At 41.0% G+C, this 7,111-nt stretch overlaps 1 long non-coding RNA gene across 3 annotated transcripts; it reads right to left on the bottom strand.

The window, feature by feature from the left end:
* Nucleotides 1-467: 467 nt before the first annotated feature.
* On the bottom strand, nucleotides 468-6,680 carry LOC310675128. 3 transcript variants are annotated; one of them, XR_014509967.1, is made up of 3 exons: nucleotides 3,307-4,391; nucleotides 1,670-1,775; nucleotides 468-603 (listed from the first exon to the last, which is right to left on the bottom strand). It is a non-coding gene; the product is annotated as an uncharacterized lncRNA (long non-coding RNA). The 3 variants fall into 3 exon arrangements; XR_014509968.1 differs by having other exon boundaries at nucleotides 468-549; XR_014509966.1 differs by lacking the exon at nucleotides 468-603 and adding an exon at nucleotides 5,276-6,680 and having other exon boundaries at nucleotides 657-1,775; nucleotides 3,307-3,431.
* Between the last annotated feature and the right edge of the window lie 431 nt (nucleotides 6,681-7,111).

Genomic DNA, 7,111 nt, shown 5'->3' with positions numbered 1-7,111 from the left:
CCCCAGGACTATCGAAATTCAAAACATGATCATTATCCAAGAAGGTTGGTGATCCTCGAGTTAACCTTTATGATTGCTGCAAAACAATTAATTTGCAGGTCAACTTGAAAGAAGCATATGGGGTTGACCTTGACTTCAGAGAACAGTAGTATTGTTTCATTGCCTTTAAAAGCAAAGGAAGACAGACTGTTGGCACCACCAGACAAGCAAGGAAAGGCTTATTGAGTTAATAAGGCATAGCATGCTTGGGACTGTGTGATTATGCATTGGGTTGTACTCAGTGTCGGAATAGGGGGGTCGAAAAGCCAGCTGGCTCGGCCCCAGCTGGAGTGTCTCCCCTCAGCCTTGCCGCTGAGGAGATCCATAGACCTCTGCTCCGACATGCATCAGTGACTCAAGCTTGCAGACTTGATCACACTATACTCAGCAGTGTAAGCTGTGCAACAGAAGAGGCTTGAGGCTGTAGACACATACTAAACTACGCATTTATTATACATAAATCAGGACAAAGAAAACATGGCATCTCTCCTTGCCGTCTTCTCAGAGAGACTGAAAAGCAAAAGCAATAGAGAGTGGAAGTTCCGCTCACACCGGCAATCAGTGCTGGAACGTAAACAGACATGTGACATAGAACAATCCCATGTTTGCAGAAAGGGTGGAATGGAATTCCCAACACTCAGTGCTATTTTTCTTGAAAAATAGGTGCCAGAACTCACCATAAATGCCTTCCTTCTCAATATCACCCACCTGAGAGGTGCCGGAACTGAGTTCCAGTGAGTTCTGGCTGAAAAAAGCCTTGGTTGTACTGTATGTGTTTTCTTTGGTTGGTGGTTGCAATTGAAAAAATGAATAAAGAAATGCTAAAAAGGTGGGGGTCAGCATTATTTGACCTATAGGAGATATTAAATGTTGCACTCTCCATACTTCCTCCACCAAAATAGTTTTTGTATCATGGCAGGAACTATTAATGTTTTAGATGTTAGCATACTTAGCATGGAATACAGAAGATTCACTCAGCATTTCCAGAAGTATGAAAAAGTAGCTGGTTTTTAAGCAGCAATTCAATCCAAATTAAAGCTAAGAGCCATATCATCTATATAAAATACAAATGTGCCGAAGGAGCAGAAGTTTGCACCAGAAGAATGTTCTCAAAGTTTCGTTAAAACTTACTTCCCTTAATTGGCAAGAAGAATAACTGATGACATCTAATGAGAATATGTAGAATAAGGGAGTTACTGGAGGGAGTCCTAGTCCAAGAAATCAGGGCTGCAATCCTGCTGAGCTGTAGCTTGGGCAAAGTCTGGGAAAGGGTGTAGGGCACAGGGAAGACATGCAGCCAGCTATGTCTTGGAAGTTTACACTAGTTAATTTATGCCTAGGTATCTCTGTGGAAATAGTGCATCTCTAAAATTTGTATTGTGCTGATACAAAATTCATCACAGCCCAAGCATGCTTTGGGGAGTTTGCTTATACAGTACCCATTTCTCAATATAATGTACGGTATTTCTCTCAGCAGTGCTTTGGGCTACCATTCTACAAAAAGAAATGACTTGTGTGAATGTGGCATATTGTTAAGTATTTCCTAGGGTGGCAGTTTCAGGCAACTATGTTATGTACAGGTTGAGGAACCAAACTAAAGAACAGCTCCAAGAAAGACAACCTCACTCACCTCTCACACTGCTTTCGATGCCAAAACTGGGTGTTTAAGGATGTGGCTCCATTATACAGCTTTAAACACGAACAAGCCATCTGCTTGCATTGCCATTAGTCATACCCTACATGGAAATATATACATTTTTCAACACATATGAAAACTTTATGGATTTCCTCAGTATGACTTTTCAGGACTAGTGAAAAGGCTAATGGCCAACTGGCAGCCAGTCATTATTGCTCTTGGCACTTGGCTGGCAGAACAAACCAAAGATGAGATTGCAATGGATGTAGGTTTATGAGACAAGAACTCAATTCGCCGTCCAGATTAATATTTTGAATATTGTAATACTGGTGACAATTCTTTCAACGTGTATGCAGCTGATCAGGCATGATGAGTTTTGAAAGCTTTTAAGTCAAGGATTGTTCTGAACTCCCTGTCATGGTCAGGAATTGCCAACTTGCAGTCATCCATGTTTCTAGACAAAATGTTATTTAAATCCAATAAAATCTGTAATTAATGGTGCAGAGGTACTAGAAAGCAGGAGGTCAAAATAGCAAACAGAGGGATACTCTCAACAAGATGTTTCAAAAAGGGCAGAGAGACAGATAACAAGGCTTCAATAAAACAGCCATTACCCGAGGCTGAGTCTCATTGAACTCAGTGGGATTTAGTTCAGAGAATACACATATAGCAAGTATTGCAGGGTAAATGCTTGACCTGTTGCAGCTGGCTATGACTAGTGATAGCGCAAGACAGACACATCTGCAATAGTGGGGCTACTTGCATCCTCAACAACGCTGTTCCTTAGCAAAGCCTTCCTTCTTTCTGGACAGCAGCAACAGAATGCAAACTAATGGCTGGAACCAAGATACTTTGACAAGTGCTCTATGTATCTATATTCTTTCAGGGAGGGTGAATAGGGAGAGGAAGCTTTGTAGAGCTTATTTTTAAACTTTTGAGTTATAAGTTCACTCTAAAATTCAGTTAACTTCCTTGAGAGTCACAGACGTCTGCCTCTTTGCAGTTCATTGTCGTTAAATGCAGTTTGAGCAATAATGGTTTTGCCAAGCTTAATGCTTTCCAGGAAAGAATTAGGTAAAAAGTCGGTGTTTCAATTTGGCTAAACTTTGCAAGCCACTTTAAGATCTCAACACACTGCAGAAGTTGGAAACTTGTAATTGTTTTACTGAATTCTGTTAAAACCAAACTGAGTGTGTGTTTTAGAGAGGAAGAGAAAACGGGGGAACACTGGGTTGTACCCATTGCTAGTAACACCTCAAAGTAGACCCATTAAAATTAATAGACACAACTTACATAGGTAAATGAATTTCAATGGGATTGACTGAGAACTTAGCTGGATGTATCCCAGTGCATCTCAAATACATCTGAATCCAATAACTCATCCGGTGATTACTTAAGAAATCTAGGTCTGCATCTTTGCAACTTGCAAGACCGTTCTCAGAAAGAGGACATGATGTGCTTCAGGGGAAAGCTCAATCAAGCATAGTCAACCTTGTTTTAAAATATTAGCTGCCCCCTCCCGTTAATTTTTCTTTTGGATGTAACAAGAGGAGAACCATCTGGAACGTAGTTAGCACTCTGTGATTTGTTTCTTACTTAGTTGTGAGCAAAAATGTTTCAAAATAACTCACACGAAAAAGGAGTTAGGACTGACATGACCAATATGCTGCAAGGAATCAAAATTTGGAGAAGGGTTATTTTCCCACCACCGGTGGGCTAAGCGTATCAACACTGAACTGGTCTCAGGTTATGTCCTCTTTAACAGAAAAAAAGAAAGAAAAAAGACACAGTGTTTATAGTTTTTATTCATTAACAAAATCAAGAATTTTCCCTCTTGTTTTGAAATCACCTGATTGTATCTTTGTGAGCTGGCCTCCCAAGTGTGCATGAAAGCGTTATTATAAAGTGATGACTGCATAATCACATAGTGTTTTATGACTACACTAAGCAGCTTCAAAACATAACATCTAAACATCATAAAACCAACGGCAATTTGAGAGGTAAATGCATACTGGTGGAATCCCTAGCTGCTGTAGATGTCAGTATTATATTGTTCTGTAGTTTATCCAAGGCCTTGTGAAATACTGCTGTCAATTACCGCCCTGAGAAAATACTCTGCTTTTTCAAGGCATAGTAAATGGCTAGCCTTCATTTAAACTGGCTTCCTTTACTATAGTTTCAGCAACTGCAGCTGGTTTCCCTCCCATTGTGGTAATTTCCCCCACAGTCATTACACACTGGTCAGTGAACCACCCTCAGCTTGGCTTTCTAGAGTATTGCAAACACCGACATTACAATCCTTCAGTGTGGCTCTTTGCCAGTTTTATATTTAATCCTTCCTCCTCTTGTAGGCTTTAGAGCCTGTCCTTTTTTCATGCTGAACTCCCGTGTGGCAAGAGTCAAAGGAGAGTAAATTGTGGCGTTGGAGTAGAAGCCTGGCCTAAGGGCCTTTAACTACTCTGTTGTGAAAGTGAAAAGACTAGGTTTGTTTTTTTAATTTTTAAAAAATCAGAAAAAGTCTGTGTGTGTGGCTGGGGCAGTGGAGATAAATAAAGAATAGATTTGTCCCAGGATTCCAGACCTGTCAATGTAGTCATAAGGGCCTCGGCCCAGTATACCTGAAGGAGCGTCTCCACCCCCATCATTCTGCCCAGATGCTGAGGTCCAGCTCCGAGGGCCTTCTGGCAGTTCCCTCACTGTGAGAAGCAAAGCTACAGGGAACCAGGCAGAGGGCCTTCTCGGTAGTGGCACCCGCCCTGTGGAATGCCCTCCCATCAGATATCAAAGAGATAAACAACTACCGGTACCTGACATTTAGAAGACATCTGAAGGCAGCCCTGTTCAGGGAAGTTTTTAATGTGTAACATTTTAATGTATTTTTAATCTTTGTTGGAAGCCGCCGAGAGTGGCTAAAGAAACCCAGCCAGATGGGTGGGGTACAAATAATGAATTACAGTGGTACCTCGGGTTAAGTACTTAATTCGTTCCGGAGGTCCGTTCTTAACCTAAAACTGTTCTTAACCTAAAGCACCACTTTAGCCAATGGGGCCTCCTGCTGCTGCCGCGCCACCGGAGCACAATTTCTGTTCTCACCCTGAGGTAAAGTTCTTAACCCGAGGTACTATTTCTGGGTTAGCGGAGTCTGTAACCTGAAGCGTATGTAACCACTGTACCACTGTATTATTATTATTATTATTATTATTATTATTATTATTTCATTGACAACAGCCATTAATATGATCGTCTAGTGCAGTGGTTTCCAACCTTTCTTTTGACCATGCCCCACCTAAGCATCTCTAAAATTCGGATGCACTCCCCATGACATATAATAATAATTCTTATAATTCTTATAAATATCATTTTCAAATTGCCCACCTTAAAAATCAAATTGCCCCCCTGTGGGGAATGTGCCCCACGTTGGGAACCATGAATCTAGAACTACTCCTCACTCTAGACAGAGCTCATGAGAAATGCAAGCTCATCAAACTGCAGATGATCAAGTTGCAAATTGATGGTGTATTCCAAAACGACAAACCCTATAAGGCATTATTATTTTAAAGCTAATGTTCCTTGCAGCACAGCATCAAGGAGCAACTTCACCAGCTAGGAATACTCTGGGCAATTGTAGTCTTTCTTCTTCCAGTCAAAAGGTGTTGCATACAGCTGAAACCAGCAAGCTAAAAGAGCTGTAAAAAAAATACTCCCAGACCACTTGGAAGTAACTGCATTCTCTTAAAAGGTTCTCCCAAATGAATACAGTAATCTTAAAATGGGCTGAAAATAATATCAGGTCCCCTCAGACACACACCTGCATTTCCCCACAAGTAGCATACACTTATTATGCAAACCTCGAGGAGGCTCTTAACAGTAGTCTCCCTATCATTCACATGAAAGATTAATATCCATCCTAAAATTCTCTTAGCATTCTATACCACTTCCCTTTTATAATATGCTACATTATTACTGTAGATGTAATAGCATATGGAGCATGGCCAAGCCTTGTTAAGAAAAAAATTATGGCTCCAACCTGTCTAGTGCGTGACTAGCCTAATTGCGTGTTTGATTAACATAAATCAACAGTTTACAAGCAATTTGTATTTACATGCACTTCATCTATTGCCCTTCCTTTATAATTTCAACCAACAAGTGTGTAATTTCTCCTTGGACAATATCAGTTACCGCCGAGAGCCAAAATTACATGGTGCCAGGGACTCCAGAATTCATTTATGTTGGAATTCATTTATCTTTGATAATCCTTTCTTGTTCCTAAAATTAAAAGGCACACTCTGGGCCCATTTCTCAAGGGAAACGAAGCCAATGGCAATTTACCCAAGATGCTAGTAGGAGCAGTTTAGGTGAGGAACCCTGGCCCATTCATTAGGCTTTAGTTCACGCCACACCCTCATTTGACATTCTAACAGTGGCAGTGAAATCAGCACTTGCAAGGCTTTGTCAGCAAGCATTTAGTATTCAAATCTCATCGGGCTAATAATTCATTTTTATTTCTCATAATGCTACACAGACCAAGCTTTTCAATCTGGATCACTAACTGTCATTGTTGTTTAGTCGTTTAGTTGTGTCCAACCCTTTGTGACCCCATGGACCAGAGCACACCAGGCACTCCTTGTCTTCCACTGCCTCCTGCAGTTTGGTCAAACTCATGTTTGCAGCTTCGAGAACACTGCCCAACCATTTTGTCCTCTGTTGTCCCCTTCTCCTTGTGCCCTCCATCTTTCCCAACATCAGGGTCTTACATAAAACTAAAGCTTACATAAAACTAAAATCCCAGGATAAAGTAAAGAGAGAGAAGGGGTCCCTTGAAGCCAAAACATAAACAATAACAAGACTCGGCACATTTTAAAAAAGGTAATCAAGGTAAATGACACCTGGACGGTTAAGTCCAGTCAGAGGCGACTATGGGGTGCGGTGCTCATCTCGCTTTCAGACCGAGGGAGCTGGCGTTTGTCCACAGACAGCTTTCTGGGTCATGTGGCCAGCATAACTAAACTGCAACGGGACATGGTGATGGAAACCAGAGCACACAAAAACACTGTTTACTTTTAAAAATAAGTATATATTTCACTCTATGTTATATTGTAGATATAATGAAAGAAAACCAAGCAATATTAATCAAATATCTACCTTGAGTTATTCCTTGATTAATATTGTTAGTTTTGCCTCTCTGTATCTTTATCAGCATACAATATATGGAGTACAATATAGTACCTTATATTCTGGATCTTGTAATTGTTCATGCTTTACATATACAGTCATACCTTGGGTTACAGACGCTTCAGGTTGCGTTTTTTTGGGTTACGGACCGCTGAAACCCGGAAGTACCAGAATGGGTTACTTCCGGGTTTCAGCGGTCGCGCATGTGCAGAAGCGCCAAATCGCAAGCCTCACATGCGCAGATGTGCCGCTGCGGGTTGTGAA

The sequence above is a fragment of the Podarcis tiliguerta genome (genome assembly GCF_965153285.1).
Source record: "Podarcis tiliguerta genome assembly, chromosome: 3".
Classification (NCBI taxonomy): domain Eukaryota; kingdom Metazoa; phylum Chordata; class Lepidosauria; order Squamata; family Lacertidae; genus Podarcis; species Podarcis tiliguerta.
This window is presented reverse-complemented; position numbering and strand designations above follow the sequence as displayed.